The 21352-nt window shown below is 40.9% G+C and overlaps 1 protein-coding gene across 8 annotated transcripts in view; it reads left to right on the top strand.

Moving 5' to 3' along the window:
• PTPRT (protein tyrosine phosphatase, receptor type, T) overlaps positions 1 to 21352 on the top strand; it is a 481241-nt gene that overhangs the window by 109096 nt on the left and 350793 nt on the right. The gene's annotated exons all lie outside the window — the stretch shown is intronic.

The raw sequence follows: 21352 nt of genomic DNA, 5'->3' as shown, positions 1-21352 counted from the left end.
GCCTTATCCCCTCCTTGCTGCTGGGCTGCAGAGCGAGAGGAACATCAAACCAGTTTGCTGGGTTAACTGCCAGGGAGCTTTTGAGTTTGCAAAAACCCAGAAATGGACAATGGGAAGGCTTAGAGATGGAAATCTGTGCTTTCTGTTCTGCTGCAAATGAAGCTGTCTCTGAAGGAAAAATAAATGAATGATACAGGATCATAGTATTTGATTTATCTGAACACTGTGTTTCATACCGTAGGGAAAAGATAAGGAACAGTAACTCTTTCCTCAAAAGTAGTATTTGTCTTGAAAATTCCTGTTTCCTGTTTTATGGTGAATATTTCAGATCTCGGAGGAAATTAGCATATCCATTACTTTCTAATTTTCCAGGAGCAGCAGCACAGAAAGTAGAACATCATTTCTATAACCTGTCTCCCTTTATAGATGGAAGGGTAAAGGTGGTGGTGGTATGAACTTTGTCAGTGAAGCTTTCCCTGAGGCTTTGGCATCCTCCAGGCTGAGCAAGTGTGTTACCTAGGTGAGAAAAATACTGTGATGGTTTTGAAGAGGAATTAAAATACCTAATGACCTAAATTAGGGAAAGTCTTCAGAGTTCTAACTGGGGAAAGGGGATAAACAAGTCTTAAGACTTGAAATTACCTTTCTCCCCCGAGTCTGGAGTTGTCAGTGTCTGCAGCCTGGATCCCAGCGCCATGAAATAGTCAAGTCTGAAGTAATCAAAGCAAATGCTTGGAGCATTGTATTTAAAAAACAGTGACACCTTCACGAATGAGAGTGGCCTGCTGGTGGGCAGGTGGATTTAAACTGGGTGAATGGATAGCAACTGCTTTTTCACTGGTCTGGGAAGTGGTAAGTATAAACTTCGTGGGTCAGTGTTCTAAAATGGGGAATTAAGGTACCAGCCAGGGACTTTCTTGTTGGAAGTATAGTGTTATCCCTCTGAATATATTCCACCAACCGAAATATTACACACAGGGGTTACGTATTGGGCTGTAACTGCAGCGAAGAGATGCTCCAGCATTTGTGTGTAATGCCTGACTGGTTACAAGATCTCCTGTCCTGTGGTGCCCCACTGCTGCTGGCGGCACCAGGGCAGGAATGCAACCTAAAAAGGACACATTCAAAGGACTTGGGCATCATTTTGGCAAACACAGCTTCTAAACCATGTTTTAGAAACCAAATTATACCCAAATTAAGATGCTCTATAGTTCGTCAGCTTTCCTCTCCAACACACACCCTTCTCATGAGGGGTCCCTGTGGTGGACTCTGGTCAGGCACAGGAAACCAAGGTTTTAGGAGGTGAATTGGTGTTATGGTGGCAACAATTCTTAGCCTAGTATTTGGTCTTGTAGTATTAATCCTAAACTCTAAGCCTCCCAGCACATAGCCAGAACCTCATTCATCTAGGGATCCATTAAAGATTCCCACTGGGGACTTTATAATGTACAGTGTTATATAAATTGCAAAGAAATGAAGAGGTTTAGCACCATATCATGAATTTGTTCAGATTTTGGCCATCGTTTGGGTCTCCGGGGTGCTGTGATAATACAAGTTGCATATTCAGCTGGGTACAGTTTTCATCTCTGGAAAAACAGTAAAAGGATGAATATCCATTCCAGGAGGCATTTCTGGAAAAGACCTGTGATTGATATCTTGGCCAGAAAGATTTTAGACTCTTAGAAAACATTTTATACTTGCCAAAAAACCCTGGTGCGTAAAGGCAGTAATTTGAATAATTTAAAGATTGAAATAAGAATATAATGTTTTATAATCTAATGTCTCTTTACACATGTGTGGTGTGGGGAGTTTCAAGTACATCATGCTTCTTTAAAAGTCATATAGAAAAGGAACATAAAGGAACAGTAATAATAAAAAAGGTGAAGAATGGGTAGTTTTGTTTTTTCTTCTGGCAACATTTTCAACATATCCCGTGTGAGACAGTGGTTAGTTATTTACAATAGCTTAAGAGTTCATAAAGGCCACAAAGCTCATTAAAAACAGGTGAAGGCTTTTTGGTCTGTTGTAGAAAATTACATGTTAATGGCTAGAATTATGTGACCTTTGTAGGAGCCTACAAATATGCTAAGCTCCCTGAAAAAATCGTACAATATATTAAATAAAATAAATTCCCTGGTAGGCACACTTATGTGTTCAAATATAAGCTCCCTGAAAAAATCGTACAATATATTAAATAAAATAAATTCCCTGGTAGGCACACTTATTCTCATGTGTTCAAATATCTTCTTTTTGAGAAAATCTTGAATGATTAAGATTCAAATTATTGAATCAAAGTTCAAAATTACGTGGTTGGTTGGCTTGTTGTGGTGGGTTTTTTGTCTGAGCAGTCTGATGGGGTTTTAAGTTTGGTATCTGGTGAGACAGCTCTATCACTCAAATGTAAATGCAGCATGGACCAGTAGAGGGAAACAATCATCACGTATGATTTATGCTGCTCATTGACACATCACTGTTCAATTAATAATAAGTATTTGAAGGCCTGCTTGTGTTGGTATAAGTAAATCATATGAAGAAACCCGCAACGTTTTAGTTGTAACGAGGAAAAGACTGAAGTTTTGAGCGGAAGGCTTCATTTCCATAACACAGCTCTCCAGTGATGAGTGTTCTCAGTCTGCCTCAAGAATTTAAGTATAAGCCTTTAATTTGGGTGCATCTGTAGCAAAGGGTCATGGAGGGGCAAGTAGGGAGAAGTCTTATGATAGTGTGGTCTGCTGAGATTTAGCAAAATAACCTCAAAAAGGAGTTCTGTTATTTTTCTGTGCTTTAGCAGCTCTGTTACAGCGTATCCCAAAGATTGTACTACGTTACTGTCCTATAAAACAAGGTATATATTTAATGTTTTCAAGTTTCTGTGGGTTGTTTCCAAACCAAGCACTCACCTGCTGCCCTCATTAGGTTACCCACTGCCTGCCGTGCATGAAAAGCAGAGCAGTGACTGCTATCTGGGTGTGTGTTTGATCACACTTTGAAGGAAAAGGAACAGCTACTACCAGTCCAGGAGCAGAGTATCAATTCCTGAATTTTACAGTTAGCAGAGAGAATACAGGATCTCTTACTAGCTTTGTGTATTAATATATTGCTTTTTATATGTATATATAAAAAAAAAAGTAAGCTTTCAAAGCCAGGGTAAGAGCCAGCACACTTTCTATACATAGTGTGCATCAGCAATATTATGAAAATCTCCCATGATTCAATGAGGGGAAAAATCTAAGCTTGTAGTAACTGTAAAGGTACTTATGAGTTACTAATTCTAGATTATTGATGCTTCATGTCAAAACAGTAACTTCAAATTTGAGAAAGTCAAATGGAAGCTTGTTAAATGAAGGGTTTTAGAGCAGGTATACTTGTTACTGATGTTTCTCATCGTTGCTTTCCTCTCTGTTAAATACTGTATCAATTTGACAGCCCTGGAAATTAGATTCTATTTAATAATTGCCCAATTTAATCAGTAGCAGCATGCTAGTCCACTGACTTTATCTAAGATATTAAATCCCGTAGTCACCGCCTTTGATATCATAAAGCATGGAACTGGGTGGATGGAAAATTGGTTCAAGTGGGTCCAAGTTCTTCATTCATTACTGAATCTTGCAAAGTTGATTGCTAAAGCTAGAAAGGTTTAATTTAAGGTGTAGGTTTTTGGAAATGCGCTCACATAAGTCCTAAATGATAGACTTTACCAGGGAATTGGCATATGGATATACTGTTTGGATGTTACTGAAAAATTACTCGTGGGTTTGAGATGCAGTGCTAGGGATGGACTGCTTTGGAAAAAGTAGTGCAGTAGATCTGTCTCAGGTTTTATAATGTTACTGTAGAACAAGTGTGTTGAATGGGTGAGTCTATGTCTAACCCTGGGCATTATTAGCTTTTTTAATGCCTTTCTACTGTATAAGACTGGAGGTGGGTTAACTAAAGTTAAAAGGTAATTCAAGAGATACAAAGTCTTTTTCACTGATGTTCCCCACATAAAAACAAGGAATGTGTGAATAAAGGTCGTCAGACACACACAGTTAGAAGAGGGTAAAATTATCAGACTGGAGGAATTAGCACTTTGAAATGTGATGAAATGGGGAAAAAAAAAAAAAAAAGATGTAATTTAGCATTACAGAATGCAAGGTCATGCATCTCAGGACTAATTAGTTTTTTGCTTTAAGATTAGAAATCAGTTGGAAGTGACAAGAAGCTGTTGGAGCATTAATACCAGGAGATTGAGATGAGTCTCTGAGATTTGCTGCTGGAAAGAGAATGTGTTTCTGTAAGGTGAGATGGTGAAAGAAGGATGCTATTATATAGATCAAAACTTATTTTATCTGGAGTATTCTGTGAAATGCTTTCATCGGGAGTATTCTGTACAACACAGGTAGTCCTTCAGAAGAAAGATTAATTCAGCACATCAGAGATGCAAAGAAGGGCTATAAGGATTATTGGCAAAATTGAGAACTTTTCCTATAAGAAAATGGTGAGAGTGTGGCTGGCTTAATCCAGCGACACAGAGGCCGGGAGGTGTTCCTCAGGACACTCCGTAGAGATGAGGAGAGGAGAGCACAGAACGCTCCAACCAAGGCAGGTTAGAGAAAGAATGAATTGGCCCAGCCTGGCAGTGGCTGTGCAGATCCAGAAATGTCATCGTACCACTTCTAGTTTCAGGAGAGTAAATGAAAGGTGCCTGGGTACAAGAGACACTGGTTTATGTGTCTTGGCACTTTTCCTTGGCTGAGGCCACTGGGTATTTTGCTTTCTCTCCTTGTGTAGGTCCATGTAAACTTCCTTCTTGTGTCCCCAGCTCTGGCATTCAGCCGAGCACAGTCCGTGGCAGGTTTGGGAGGATCACCCTCACAACTGTGTGTGTTAGATGAGATTTTTCTTTGCTGTGGGAACCTCACCCTAGGACAGTTGAACTTTTGCTCAAGTGAAACTGCTGTTTACACAAACTCCTTCAGAGTATTTTCTTTTCCTAAACAGTGTTTCACTCTTACCCTATTCTGTCCTTACCACTGTGTCTTCCAGCCACCCCAAGAAAGCTATGATAAGATGATCCCTGGTGATGGGCAAGAAAATGGCATATTACCAAGGGATGCCATCTCACTGGTCATAGCTCTCTTGGGTACACCTAGTTATTTTCTTCATCATTCAATGTAGGTTAAAAAAAAATAATCAGATCATTTAGCTGATTATCTGCTAATAAGTGCTGCAATTTTTCCTTCAGGCGTACAGCTCATGCTGTCATCATGAGTAGTGTTCCCAGTGGCTGCTGTCAACTCTAAGGAAATGGAAGGTCACTTTTTAATAGCTCACATATTCATTTTCTTGTTTTCAGAGTTGAATGTAATCAAATTCCATGTTTGTGATAATACTCCATTAAAGAAGTGTTGCGGCAATTAGCTGGCAATACATGAGAAATCTCCCCACAAAGATTGGGCTGAGCTTTGGTGATTTTGTGAGGGGTGGGATCACTGAAGCGTAACGGTTTTAAAAGTTGGTAGTGTAAGTAAAAGTCAGGTCAACTGTGTGCAGTAAGTCAATGCTCACACCGGTCCCCTGCTGACTGCAGGTGAGTTACGGCTGTATAATCTCTTTCTCTGAGGAAAGACTGGAGAGGAAAGGGGAAAGATTTCATTAAAACAAAACCTGACCTATGCCACTCTGATAGAATCTTTATATTAGAAACCAACTCTACTCACCTTGATTCTTTTTATTCTTTGAGTAAAAAAAAAAATAACTGCTGATTAAATATTGCTCTTTTAAAGTCCATACTAATTGTAGTCTCTATTCTGGGAAATATTATTAGTTTTCGCCACAGATGAGCGTTTTCAGATGTGGTTAAATAACATCTTTATTCCAGCTGGGACCTCATTGTCAAGTTTCTAATCATTATCTAATCTTAAAATAGTCTTAAACTGCTAGAAATGCTACAATATAGTCAAGTATCACATTTTTTTTTTCCTCCCTGTGAGACAGTGCTTTAGAAATAAAAAAAAAAAGAAAACCAACAATCCTGTAGGTTGATAGCCTGGTGAGAAGCGTGTCTTGTCCCCAAGTGCAGAATGTGATTTAAAGCAGTTATGCCTCCTGGGTGCAGCCTGACAGGCGCAGTCACTCCCCTGGAAAAACAATATACTGCAGTCCCTTTCTCATCACTGGAGTGTCCGTTCAGCCCACGTGGCAAACGCTCTCTCTGCAAACACAGTGCCACTGGCCCAGGTTTGTATGGCCTCGTGTGAGGACACGAATACTCCTGCCCCCTCTGTTTCTAGCTATCTCCATGGAGGTAATAGCCAGCAGCTGTCAGAGTATGGCTAAGATGGAGAAGTCATCACAGGAGCTTATGGATTCCAGAAGTACGTGTAAATTCGGAAAATGGTTGGGCAAATCCATTGAAAAAGAGCCGTCAGTATCAGTGAGACAGGACCAGAGGAAATGGTCTGAAGTTGAGGCAGGGGGAGTTTAGATTAGATATTAGGAGGAATTACTGTACTGAAAGAGTGGTCAGGCACTGAACAGCCTGCCCAGGGAGGTGGTGGAGTCACCATCCCTGGAGATATTTAAGAAACGTGTAGACGTGGCTCTTCAGGGCATGCTCTGGTGGCCAAGATTGTAGGGGTTTTTTTTGTGTCTGTATGGTTGAACTCGGTGATCTCAGAGGTCCTTTCCAACCATGAAGATTCTGTGACTTGTTCGAGGCTGGGAAGGTGTTTCAGGGAAGATTCAATCTGTGTCCTGCTCTTCCATCTTCCCCAAGCAATGTCTAGCAGAAGCCTGACACGCTTCAGCCACTCCTCTGGTTTTCAGCTGGCTGTGTGAGGTGCTCTGTTGTCCTTCCCTTTGCCAGCCCCACCTGTGTGCTGGTCAGGTGACGGTGAGAGGACTGAGGTAAAAAAAGATGGTCTGATGCCATAATTCATAGAATCATAGAATGCTGTGGGTTGGAAGGGATCCTAAAGATCATTGAGTTCCAACCCCCTGTGAGGGGCAGGGACACCTCCCACCAGACCAGGTTGCTCAAAGCGCCGTCCAGCCTGGCCTTGAACCCCTCCAGGGATGGGGCAGCCACAGCTTCTCCAGGCAACTTGTTCTAATAGGCTACAGATTGTGTAGATAATAAATGGGGATGCCCAATTAGCTTAGCTTATTACTGTTTTACCTTACTTTATACAGTGTGCTCAGGCTTGCACCTGGAGGGTTAAAGATTTTAGATTGCCTCAGCTTAAGAGAAGGACCATAGGGCAAACACCAAGAAAACATTGCTTTCACTCCATCTCTCTTACATTTTTGGCTGCAGTGCCTAATGTGTAGTTAACTGAAGTATCAATATAATTGCAGTATGGTTCTAATTGGGTAAGTATATTTAATACCAATTCAGTTGATCAGAAACTGAGTCTAATTTCTGAGTTACTTAATATCATAATCATCATCTTCTGAAGCATTGTATATTTAATGAATTGGACTCTTGCACGGGTGTCTTAAAATTACAATGGCCTGTATAAAAATGAACAATGAATTTATCAGAAACTTTGCACTCAGCTCAACTGCAGAGCTGAAATTTGTAGGAGGATACTTTTAAAAAAAAAAATAAATCTTTGCTTCTGAATATCTGCACTTTGACCTGGGGGCTCTGGGAATCCATTACATTTTAATGAAGTTTCCTGTGCTGTTAAATACTGTATGCAGCTATGCTCATAAATACCCTTCCATCTACCAAAATCAAGTGGAAAGGTATTTTATAGGACTTGAGGAGGGTGTGGATAAAGCAATATCATGCAGAAGGTATTTGTCTAATGTATGGAGACAGTGTCATTCAGGTCATTCAGTTTCTAGTGTAAAGAGAAATCTTTTAAGCAAAGACAATAATCTGCATAAATTGCTGGTAAGACCTTATTTCAAAAAGTAAATGTCCAATAAGTGAGCTTTTTGTGCTTCTGAATTGTACTTATGAGCCCAAACTATTTTAGTGTAGAAACAGCAATAAGAAGTTTTTCTCCAGTACTTGCAAAGTGTCTTGTTTTGCGCTTACGTAGGTGTTAACACAATCCTCTTAGGTTACTGAATGGGAATATTGGTGTACTGTCTGTTAAACTATTTCAAAGCCTGTTTCAAATTTAGGTTTTTAGTGTCTGCCCTTCACTGGGCCATCCCAGCTGTGCATCCATTTGGATGGCAACATGAAGTGCAGCTGTGCTTGGGGATAAAAAGCTCAGAATACCTAGTTCACGTGTCTCAATGAACCGAGGATTAAATGATGACTGAAACCATGGCTTATATGACAGAAAAGGATTTCTTATTACAATCTGGTCACTCAGTATCCCTTAAAAGTGATTGTATTTAGATTCCTTCACCTTGTGCCTTTCAAGTCTTAGAAAGAAATGCTTTAAGCATTTAATGCTTCCTTCCAGAGTTCAGGCTTGATGCTATTTCAAAGGAATAAGAACTAGGGAATTAAAAAAAATAAAATAAAATCTGTCTTTAAAAATGTTTTCTGTTGGAAAGGTATTATTGTCAGTTTCAGCCTCAAACTGGAGGTGATCTACCCTAGAGACAGGAAAAAGGCCTTGGATGGTGGAATAGGAATCTCTTTATGTTTGTTACCAAGCAAGATGTGTATAACAAGGATAGCACCACCTGAAAATATTTTGAAATGAGGTGTACAGTGCACATAAAATGTTGACAATTAGTCCCTTTTACAGTTTGGAATTCCTTCAAGAACTTGAGGAGACACTAAATCGTTCACAACCTGTTATTAGCAGATAATTTCCCCACATCAGAGGATGGAGGCAAGCTGCCTCCTGGGACAACCTAATGGGGTGTCCTCAGCAAAACCTGACTGATAGTCATTTTTTTGGGATTCCCTGTTCTTTGTCCCTGGCTGCAGGTGACTAAGGATGTGTCAGAATAACACCCTGAGTGGTGAGATGTGCTGGGGTTGCCTTCTTTCTAAAAAGAATCTGAGCTGCCTTTAGCAATAACTGCATTTGTGTTAATGTTGCCTTAAATTTTCTCTCCGCTCCTTGCTGTCCCTCTTCTAACACAGAGTTTAGAATCCACACTGCAGCTGCAGCTCTGCTAAATGCATGTTCTGGGTCAGATATTGTAAGTGGAAGATTCATAGCTGTAATTAGAGGCACTTCTGCACGTAAGCTTACAGACCGTAGTAGGGAATTTGGTTAAACGGCAAAGGAGCTCTATATATTTTCAAGAACTCACATGTGCTCTTAGGCAGAGATCTGTTTATTCCTGGCACGTATTTACTGTATGTTTTGCTCTTTGGGCAAAGAATTTACACAGAGGAGTCTGGAGGCTAAAAGCAAGCAAATCTTGCCATCGTTCCCGTGTTTACAGTGTGCTGCAGAGGACACAGCGGGGCTCCCAGCTCTGTGTTTGCCCCACTTCACCGCCAGCCCGAAAAGCATCCCGCCTGTTGCAATGCGACCAGGGAGAGAAAATGCCTATGAAAAATGGAGAGATAGAATAAATGAACTAGGAAAAAAAAAAAAATATTAAAAGATCAGGTAACAGATTATTAAAATTTGAGTCTCCATCAGATTGTGAGTGCCTCAACCATCAGTCCACGGATCAAACTTTGCAAGGGCTTTTGCATCGTTCAGTATTTGCCCTCCTACCCCCGGCCTGACTCCAGGGCACCTGAAAGCAGAGCAGCTGGTTCACCGCTGTCACTTCTGGGGCTGGCTTGCTCCTGACACATTGAATGAAGATCATGGTTTAACTGAGAACAGTTTAAAATCCGTATCTCTAAATATCTTTGACATTGCACTTTATGTGTAATTTGAAACAGTAACCGCCAGCATCAAGTAAAAGGATATTTTGTAAGAGATAACCTTGATCTGAGAAATGTACAAACTTGTAGCCATGAGAATTGTTAGACCTCAATAAAAATTATTTATGCCGCCACTCCCAGGGAGCAGCTTCCAATAACCACGCTATTAAATTTAACAAGATAAACCAATTGAAACACTCATTGCAAGTTATTACCGTTGTATTAGCCAATTGGATTTTATTTGTTGATACTGAGTAACAGATGATAGCTATCTTTTTAGATAAATTTCTGATATTCAACCAGTGTACAGTTAAGCTGGTACATGTTAAGTACTCTAGCTCAGGTATCGAGGAGCAGTCTTTGGAGACCTGCACAATGCTGGAGCTTTAATTGCATGTGTTCTTCAGAAGTAATTTATGCAAAATACCAGTATTGTTCACCAAGGATAGACCCACTGTATTAAAGAACACATTTAAACTCTGACAATTCTGTGATTCCGTAAACTACCGGCATTTCTTTTTGGAACCACCTAAAATATAGATGGGGGTGGGTGTGTGTATAAACACATACCTTTTTTTGTCCTTATGGATACTGTGGGGGGGTTTCTGTGAGTGCTAAGTAGGATGTGGTCCCTAGAGCATGGTAGGTGTTAGTGGGGGATTAGCTTTGCTCATGTGGTGGTGAACCTTCAGAGAACACCAACTGCAAACAGCTTTACGGAGTCCTTTGCAGACTGAATGGTGGCAACTTCCAGGGAGAACAGGGGACTTTCTGAAGTTCAGCATTGATTTAATTTGTTTACTTTGGTTTCATTTGGGAAGACTGTTGGGCTAACGGAATGATTATGAAAATGCCAACCCAATAAGCACTTAATTTCTTCTTTAAAAATGATAAAAGTCTGTTCTAGTTACATTTGATTGCAACTAGATTGTGTTTAATTTTATGCCATGTTCACTGGTGTGGCAATAAGCCAGACTCACAACCCTTAGTTAAGCTACTGTCTTCATGTTTTCTGACTGTAATCTTTAAAGAAAACATCTCAGCTACATGGAGGTCTTCCTCCAAAACAGGAGCCCCAGCAGCACTAAAGGAATAATAGTACAGGGAGAGGAGAAAGATTAGTAGACTTGTATTGGAATTCCTGAAATTGTTCCTTTTAAGACAATATTTTATTCATCGCGGAGGATAATATGAGTCAGTCAATGACTGCTTCTTGTTTAAAGTTCAAGCACATTAATTTGAAGTTTGTATAAAAGCTTATTGAGAAAGATAGGCTTACTAATGGAATATAAAATAAGTTAGAAATAGTTATCTCCAGACAGTTTTTTTTGCTGCCTTGGTGGATGGGAAAAGTAAAATAAGTACAGAATTTAAACAACTGCTCAGCCTGAATAGGTATTGCATGTGAGACTACAAAATGCTGAAATGAAGTCGATCAATAGAGAGTTCTGACTGATGGAGGCTCCGGTGCAACAGTTGATGTAGAATTTGGTGAAAAGGCACCATAAATACCACGTTAGATAGTCCTGTTATGGTACATGGAATAATTAGACCCAAGAATTTTCAGATGCTGGACAGAAAGAAAAGCAATAGGGTTTTTTTGGGTTTTTTGTTAGTTTTTTTTTCAGAAACAATACCCACAAATGTTTTTTACTGACAAATAATAGCTAAGCGCATCTTCAACCGACATGGCTAATTATTTAAGATGGATTTCTGGAATACAGAGTGACCCTATTTCAGGAAAAAGTTTGGTCCTGTAACTTCAGAAAACAAATTGAGGCAAAGTAAGGCTTGTATTTATTTCGACTACAAGAATAAAAGCTAGTAAGTGCTACAAATTTGTGTTTTTAAGAAGGAATTTTCATTTCATCATATTATGAATAAAGCAGAAGCCTGCTTCCAGTGTGGACAGGCACTCAACTAATAAATTAAGATGACTATTAGCTAGAGTCATAAGAAAAGGCGATTGGGAATGTCTGTTTAAGAATATTCTATGGTTTTGAAAAACTGTGGTAATTTTACAAGTTTCATTACATTGAGATAGTCAAGTCTGAAAACTCTTCACGTAGATAAACCTCAGCATGTTTCAGCAGACTGAAACTAAACTGAACGTGCAAAGTTAGGGCTCTTTGAAAAGGTGCAGTGTGTTAGGTGGCTGTTCCGTAGCATAAAAAAAAATATCCAATGAGATTATAGAGATGTATATACTTACGCTTAAATAAAGCAATAAAATGTTAATATTGAGCTATTGAAATAGTGACAGCTAAGCTGTCAGAAGCAAAAAGATATTCTAGGTATTAAATAAAGGGCATACGTTCTGGCAAGTGAAGTTAGATGAGTCATCCTAGACTTGGCCATATAAATTTAAACAAATGACATTTAGTGTTAGTTTTACTCCTAGGATACTTCAAAGCGATTTCACTTGGTGGATTATGAAGTATGGAATTAGTAATGAATGTATGAGCTGGTCTAGGGCTCAAATTGAGACTTGTAGGCAAGCTTTTGCAAAGAGAAACCTATAATAACTTAAGAATGAAAACTTAGCTTAACCTGACAAGTTCAGGAAATACAGCTTAACTACCTGTTCCATCTAGATCAGGATCCTGGTCACAATGCCTGTTTTGTAGCAGAGTGGTTCCACGGGATTAGGATGACAATTGATAAGCTTTGTCAGACTCTGTTCCACATTCAGGACCAATAATTTCTGCAGAGAAGTGCTAAAAGGAGAACATTTTATTTCTGGGAGGGTACTTTGTCTTCAGATGTTTCACTAGACGATGCTAGACCTATTTGATCTGTCCCTTTCATAACATTAAGCTATCTGTGTTATTGGTGATGCTCATCATGAAGACCATTCTGTGATCCCCTATGCAGCGTAGGCAATATTTTGATTAAGCAAGATCTCTATGCAATGAACATGCAATCATTGACTGTATTCATCCATGTGTTGTGTGTGTGTGGGGGGGACCTGTCCTCATAAGTTCCTTCAGACCGTGGAACCAGATATGTAATACTGAGCCTGCAAAGACACCAATTTGATGTGGCTTATAGATTTGTAAAAGACTTTTAAAGAAATGCATAGCCACAGTGTGGTAGTATTCCTAAACAGGCTGAGAGCACTTGAAATCACTGTGATACAAAAAATTCCAATCTTGAACCAACTTTGGGACGATTACAGTTTCCAGTTGAAATGAAGAGCTTTTCTAAGCTGTGTTCAGTTTTTTCAAGGATTAACTTGATTCAGGGGAAAAATCCACCAACCCACCACCCAACAAAACAACCACTATATATATATATATATATAATTTTTTAATCAGTTTTCATTGCTCCAGTTAATACCATGTATGTACTTTCTGCCCTGCCCTGCACCCTCCTCCTGGGCCCCCCCCAAGTCCAGTCCCAAAAGATCCGATTGCCAGGACAGAGATCACACAGAGGGAATGAGATTTAGTCAAACCTAATAAGAATGATCCATTCTGAAGCCAGGCAATTATTACCAATATCTCAAGGGACCAGCACCCTCCAGAGTGCAAGATAAAAGCTTCTCTGCTTACATCTAGTAATACTATGTTAAGAGTAAGATGGGAAGAGAAGAAATGGAACTATCCTGGGGCAGATGAATCATGCCTTGACAATGATGACTGATACTTGCAGCACAAACCAAATCACATCCAGGAATGTGTTTGAGGCACGAGAGAAATCACTGATGTCTACTCGTAAACCCCAGAACATCTGGATACCTTGAGAGAAGCACTTTTGTGAGCAGCAGAAGTAGAGAAGCCTGGTTTTCGGTGGATTTGTGTTTCATGGTTGAGTGACTTACCTGAATTTATGCTAGGTCTAAGTTCAGTTGTTAAACAATTGACAACAAAAAAAGATGTTATGAATGCTTTACTTTGGAGTTTATACCTTATTGCACCTGGGGAATCTATTCCTCAGTTTCTCCTGGTGTAGATCTTCTGTTAACTGAGGCAAAAAAATGGATCAAAGCTTTCCCTGCAGTTTGTGGAATCATAGCCTCTTTCTCTACCTTGTAGAGTCTGAGTTTAGATACATGGCAAATGTATGGTGCCCTTTGGCTCAGGGAAGATAATGCTTTTCTCTTTGCAGGAACCTTTTCCTTGAAAATCTGGGAATATAGAATAAACATTTGAGTAAAATAATAATGTACTGATTGGAATTGGCGAGTTATAAGAGTGGGTTGATAATGTGATTTTCTGACAAATGAGATACCCTGTTGCTGTTGGCCCTTTGGAAACTTCCTGTGCTGTGCAGATATTTAAGGCTACACAAAACACAGTGCTTTTGGGTGGTTACCGTTGAAACTAATGACATCTCAAGTGACAAGTGCCCTCCTCCAATCCCTCCCCACTTGTCCTTCTCTTGGGCATCATGTTCGCTGAGAGCCAAGGCTGTTGGACATTGCTTCTTAGAAATTGGTCTGCTCTGCAGGATTTGGATCTGCTCTCTTGTTCAACTTAGCATTTTGGGTTGCTTTTTATGTGTGTTTCTGATGTCTTCTGTCTTAGCCTTTCTGGGAGGAGCAGAAAGCACACAAATGATTAACTACTCATCCTGTGGGAGGAGACCCCAATATTGCTTGATTTATCCCATCTTAAACAAAGTAACTCAGCACAAGCTTCACATGCGTGTTTTTATTCTCCTCTCCCTCCCACCTCTATAAGAATATGTAATAAGATTTCTCAAGGATGTGAAGTCTACAGTCTGAAAAATAAGTTATAAATGGATTTTTATACAATAAATCCCATAATAAAAGTTATCCTAATGAGCCTAATGCATCTCTTATAGGTCTTGTAAACAAGACTGTCATTGGAAGACACGGGAAGGAATGATCACAAACAGTAGTGTGTTAATATCTGGAGTTTTATAGTTCATAAGTACTGCCTCGTCATAATAGCATTTGCTTCTTGCTCTGCTTGTCTCCTATTTTGTGAGGCTAAGAAGGTCTAAATTAATGGACTAAATATCAGCTTTCAGGAGGGTTTCAAAAGGGACATTCCGCAGAAAAGTTGTTTGGTTTTTTTTGGCTTTTTTATAGTTAATAAGCGAGAAAGCTGACTGCTTATGCCCCAGGAGAAAGACCTGGAGTGGGACAAATGAGGCTGTTGTTACCCCTCCCCACCTTGGGAATGCCATAAATGCTTGAGCAAATTATGTCTGATTTTCTGTGAGTATTGAGAAACATGGGATAACTGATGAGGTTTCTCACATCAGTATGTTTCTTTATCCCTTTCTAGAAGTACCGGGTTTTTTTTTATATCTGGTGAGTCCATGAGAGTTTGACATTGGATGACTTTATAAAACATTCTGCTAATTGGATTTGTTAAAATAAATAAATCAAACACTAATTGGAACGTGGCCTGCCATTATTTTTGCTTACTGAATTAGATATAATGGCGTGAAGTTCTTTTTATCATATTTGTGCACTTATTTAAACACCCCCCTGGCGCACACTTCTGCAAATTCAATTATATATTCAAAGGAGGCATTCAATTTATGCAGGGCTGGTTTACATTTAATCCGGGGGCAAGTCTCGGTAACTGATGATAGGTCTGCTCAAGATTAATTAGCATCACTCAGATGAGCAGTGGCATTGTTACAAGCCTGCAGTGTAAAACAAGGGATATTTTATCCTTCCTGCATGAGCTGTTATTTGCTTCGATATGACCCTGTTCAGGAAGGGAAAAGCTTCCTCCTTGTTTGGGTTTCGTTTTGTGAAAAGGGGTCAGCATCACACGCGTTATCTAACAGTATCAAAGTCATCTCCATTTCCTTTTCTTTTGCCCCACTTAGCGATTATGTTTGTCAGTGTTTCATTTTCAGCCAAACAGGGGAAAGGCTCCAAGATCCCAGTTTGCTTCCTAAAAATTCTTGTTCTTAGCAATTTGTGAAGACGCGGTACCCCATATTGGTGAATGTGTAAATGTTTTCATTTTCTTCAAACAGCTTTGTGATGCTGTGGCTAAAATTATTCCTTGTAAACCTGGTATCTAAATTGAGTGGTATATTTTTCAATTTGAGGATTATTTTTTCTGCGTTAATGAATAGCCCTGTTTTGCTGCCAAGCAGTTATGTTTCAGTGATGGATGATTTTGTATTAGGATGGATCTAACCTTCCCCCTCCTCTTTATGTTCCAGCATATTTAGATGTAGCTAATATTTGGGTATCCTCACAGGGGGTTTGTCTTGGGAAATACTGAATATTAAGCTTATGCTGATATCAGTGAAAATAATACACTTGCTAGTTTTAGCCCGTTGGCCTATGTTGGAGTCACTGTTCTTACTGTAGTAGGCACCTGAAATCTATTAATACATTTTTAGTTTAAACTGAAATTCATTAGTGGAGATTAATTGAATTTCCAAGGGTCTTGCAAGCAGGGGTTTGTGTAGCCAAGCAGATTCACTGGATCCCAGTGGGTGAGCAGGAGGAGTGCCTGCGCCATCGGACACCAAACACCCTGTGTCTCCTTGCCAGCTTGCTTAGGAGCTTGTAGTCCTGAACATGCACTTGAACGTAAGTGCCATTTTATCTCCTGGGTCAAGAGTGTTCTGCAGGAAAGGTATTACGCCATGCTTTTCTCAACCTTGTCCTTCTCATCCCAATTTACTCCCCTCAAGCGGGGACTGGTGCCTGTAGGGTGTGCTCTGGTCAGCAGGGCCCCTTCTTATTGTGGGTTCCTGGGTCCCCTGCTCCGGTGCATGGGTCTCAGCGAGGCTGCAGGTCCCAGGGATGGATGGAAGCTACTGGGTTTGTCACCTGAAACAAAAGCTCTCAAAAATGGATGTAGTTAGAGAGGAGATAGTGCTTCATTTGATGTTGGGTGCTAGGTGGGTATCTACAAATCACCCATTATTTATACACAAAAGATTATCATAATTCTACCTACCTAATACCTAGGATTACATATTCACTGGGATGATCAAATACATGCATATTAAATTTTGTAGCGTCAGCAAAACACCTCTGTGCAGGTGTGAGCTCCTCGGTGGTCGTTTGGGTAGGGATGCCCTTCCCCACATTATCCCTTTGAGATACTGAGTCATCTCGGGACAGTAGAAGGTTACTCTACGTCTGCCAGCTTCTTGAGGATGATAAGGGTGTTCATGAAGTAGCCACAGCTCTGTCCCCATTGGTGTAAGAGTACGTACTTTGACATACAAGAGAACCTTGAAGTGATTACCTACTTCTTGTTATCCCACCCTTAACCACCATCAGCTCTGTGACTTTTCTCACACCATAAGAGATTACTGTGTGAGTAAGAGGCTCAGTAATTAACTATGTTTTCATACAATAAGAGAGGGCTACAAAGATGATGAGGGGCCTGGAGTATCTTCCTTCTGAGGAGAAGCTGAGGGACTTGGGTATTTTTAGTCTGGAGAAGAGAAGGCTGAGGGGGGATCTGATCAATTGCTATAAATACTTAAAGGGTGGGTGTCAGGAGGATGGGGCCAGTCTTTTTTCAGTGGTGCCCAGTGACAGGACAAGAGTGAATGGCCACAAACTTGAGTATAAGAAGTTCCATCTAAACATGAGGAGGAACTTCTTTCCTGTGAGGGTGGCAGAGCCCTGGAAGAGGCTGCCCAGGGAGGTGGTGGAGTCTCCTTCTCTGGAGCCATTCAAACCCACCTGGACATGTTCCTGTGGGACCTGCTCTGGGTGGAACTGCTCTGGCAGGGGGTGGGACTGCATGATCTCCAGAGGTCCCTTCCAACCCCATAGCATTCTGTGAAGCAAACAATGTTTTAGTTAGCATGTGGTTATAAATAAAGCAGAGGCTTGTCTTTGGTAACAGGTTTATCCAGAGCTGTGGCAGAGCCCTGGCTGAGGTGGATCTCAGTAAGGCCGTGTGTTAATGGCGCTGCAGAGGGTCCCTCGGCCCGCCTGGCCCCTCTTCCATGGGGCAGGGGCAATACAGCCCGGCTCGGCCCCCCGGCTGGGTTGAGGCTGGAAGCGGCTGTTTTTGTTTCCAGAGAGCTGTTTTGTGCTCATTGTGCCGGCAGCAGCGAGGGCTGGAGGGGCGGCCGCCCTGAGGAGAGGCCGGGGCTGCCCCCGCCGCCATGGCTCCTCCTTCAGGGACGGGAGGGACCCGGTGGCCTCTCCCGGTGTGACCGCTCTGGGAAAGGCTGGTGGAGAAAGGGCAAACTGGCAGGAAAAGGGTGAGAGGAACTGTGCGAGAAGCCATCCTGCAGGGACAGAGGGGTCAGCGGAGGAGGGGGGAGCGTGTGTTGGGTCTTGAGTTCCTGAGGTGAAGTTGGGTGGAAATTTGAACGTGGCTGCCTTTAACTAAAGGTGTTGTGTCCTCTGCTGTGCTCTGCAGAGAGCAGGATGGGGGGCTGGGGGTGTTGAGCCTGGAGAAAAGGAGGCTGAGGGGAGACCTTCTTGCTCTCTCCAACTCCCTGAAAGGAGGGTGTAGCCAGGGGAGGTCGGTCTTTGCTCCCAAGAAACAGGCCATAGGACAAGAGGAAATGGCCTCAAGTTGTACCAGGGGAGGTTCAGATTGGAGATTAGAAAAAGGTTTACCCTGAAAGGGTTATTAAGCCTTGGAATGGGCTGCCCAGGGAAGTGGTTGAGGCACCATCCCTGGAGGGATTTAAAAGACAGGTTGCCGTGGTGCTTAGAGACATGGTTTAGTGATGGTTTTTATCAGAGTTAGGTTGGACTAGATGATCTGAAAGGTCCCTTCCAACCTAGGCAATTCTATGAAGATAGGTCTGAGACCGCCATTGGCAGATGAAACCACTGTGACTATTAGAGTTAACACCAAAATCTGAGATACTCTGGATATTGTGATTCTTTCCTTCCACTTTTTGAAATTTCTTTTCTCTTCTGTGATGCAACGTGTGCTCTAATAGTATGCACAGAGGAGCTGCTGACTTCTTAGCTCACAAGTTATTATGGCTGTGGGTCCCATCTGCATCTTTACCTCACTTTTAATTCTGCTCTCTTGACACGCTGTAGCAAGAAGCAGATGCAGACTCCCCTCCTCTTGGCACCCGAGAGCCATGCAGCCAACCTGTGTGGCTGAGCCCTTCAAATTGACTCCAGTTTCTTCTTGTCCTCATTTCCTGCAAATTCACCTCTCCAAATTCCAATGCTGTTCTTTCTAGTAAGTTAATCCTTCTGGTTTATTGCCCTGTCGCTTTGCATTTGGAAGTTTCTCCACTAACCTTTTTTTCTTTAAAATCTAGATGTCTTGCTGCTACTTTTAAGGCTCTCCACAGTTTATCCTTTCCTTTCTTACCTAATTGTACTACAAGGTTAGCTTTGACCTTCAGATGAGGCACTTCAAAGCTTCCTCAGGTGGTGTCTCATCTGTGGAAACTCCTAGTTAATTTCCAGAAGTTCTCACTGTATCCCCTTTTCAGCTTCTCCAACTTTACATACCTCAGCATGTCTAAAATAACCTGTTTAGCTGATTACACCAAGATATTGACAATTACATTTCCTGTTAAACGAGGACTGCTACCCCATGTTTTGCTACTATCGCTTGTTTTGCTTCTGGGACTTTATAGCAGCACCTGTGCAATTTTCTCCATGTACACAAGGCCTGGTACAATTGTCTGGCTCAATCAGAGAATTTGTTTACAATCCCTTCAAAGTAATAGCTGAGAGACAGCGCCGTTATTGTGCACTGCAGTGTGCTGAGCAGAGGCTGTGTGGAAATGCTGAGTGTCTGAAGTTGTGCTATTAAAGTGAATCTATCAAAATTAGAATGCCCTGCTTGCAGGCTGAGAGCAAAGTATTTGATATCGTCTCTCATACCCAGTCGCTGTGAAAAAGGTGACTTTCAGTTGCCTTGCATACTCCCACACAATCCAGACAACCTTTATTTTCCCTTAGACATTTTAATGAGCATGCTTAATATTTTAGGTTTGAACTCTTTTGCTTAAATTAAATTAAAAAAATTAGGGAAACAGTCGAAGTGTAATCCTGCTCATTTTGACAGCTGGGAAAGCTTCACAAATACAGTAAATTTAAAGCAAGAATTATTAAAATAGTGTAAAATAATGACACTTCAGAAATATTTGCAGTGACTACTGAAACAGGGTTTGTAAGGGTCATAAAAACTGCTATAATCAGATCCTAAAACAGGGTTTGTAAGGGTCATAAAAACTGCTATAATCAGATCCTATTTATGCATATAAAAGGGTCATAAAAACTGCTATAATCAGATCCTATTTATGCACACTGTATCAAATTGTTATTTTTTTAGGTTGAAGATTAGTCTTTAAACTTTTCCTTAGAAAGACATATATTATTTTAGATAATATTTTAGTATTTTTCGAGATAATATTTTCGATATTTCATCAATTCAGATATTCTACTCCACAAATACTTCTAGTATATACTTAAATAGAAATAACGTAAAATCTTGTAGTACAACTTAGAAAACCAGTTGGAGTGCACATAAAGTCCTTTAACAGAATAAGGATTTAATACATATTAATGGTATGGTATATATTTGTGTTTGTCGTTTATGAGGAGTTTCACAGGAACTGAGACAAGTTTGGGCTTTCTTGGGAGCTAAAGAGTAATAGAAAATATAGGTGAAAAGTAAGGAAGGGCTTCAGTGTCCCCATGGTTGGGTCATCCTTACTGCAAAGGAACCACAGATCACTCGTGTACTGGCTATTTATTGTGTGTGTGTAGGGAATGCAGCCTGTGGGAAGGAGTTAGAGAGTCAGGAACATCTCTGTGTGTATAACTCTGATTAGTGTCAAGCGCAATTGGCAGTTTAGCTGGCAGAGTAAGTCAGCGTTGCCTTGAGCATTGCTCAGTCCTTGCCACTCTGAAGTGTTAGATGTGTCCACTTGACTTTGGAGGACTAGTATCTGCAGAGAAAAATTATCCTTGTTTCCCTAAGAGAGAAAACCAAAGTGCTACAGAGGCACTGTTGGCGTGATTGCGGTCTAACTGAAGGATCCAGGCTGCCTGATCTGCTGGATCCACTACTGAAATACGTTTGGCAGATGAAGTTGGGTGGACGTGAAGAGGCAAGTGCCTGAGGTAGTATAAGGGACACTAACGTGGGCATGTCCTACCAGGGAATAAACTAGCTTGATTTGTCTGCCTGACACAAGTTTTGAAAATCTGTGTTGGCATACAAAACTTCATCCCACTGTTTACGGGTTTCCCTCGATTCACAAGTGTTCAGGCAGCTGCCAGGTTATTTATGACAGTTAACTACTTCCAAGTATTTCAGGAATTGCAGTAGGAACGATCACTTAGTCAACAGTCTGGAAGGTGTGAATGCTAGTTGCTATCCACTTCTTTTTTTCTCTTGTTTTCAAGAAGCTAGAGGGTTGTACTCAAAAGTACTGACTCATAGGACCTGGAGGAATGGTCATGTACCACACAGAGCTTTGTGTTGTTATGCCTAAGAGATGGTTATAAGGAAAAGGAAGGTTGCACTTCTGTAGGTGTAACCCTGCCTTGTGTAATTTAAGGCTTAAAACTGAGAGGTGAAGATGCACTGTGGGAACAACAATGCTGTGCTTGTGTACCATTTGTGTCCCTTCTTCCCCATCCCCCCCCCGGAT

This window comes from Calidris pugnax, unplaced genomic scaffold (genome assembly GCF_001431845.1).
Source record: "Calidris pugnax isolate Ruff unplaced genomic scaffold, ASM143184v1 scaffold55, whole genome shotgun sequence".
In the NCBI taxonomy this organism is placed as follows: Eukaryota; Metazoa; Chordata; class Aves; order Charadriiformes; family Scolopacidae; genus Calidris; species Calidris pugnax.
This window is presented reverse-complemented; position numbering and strand designations above follow the sequence as displayed.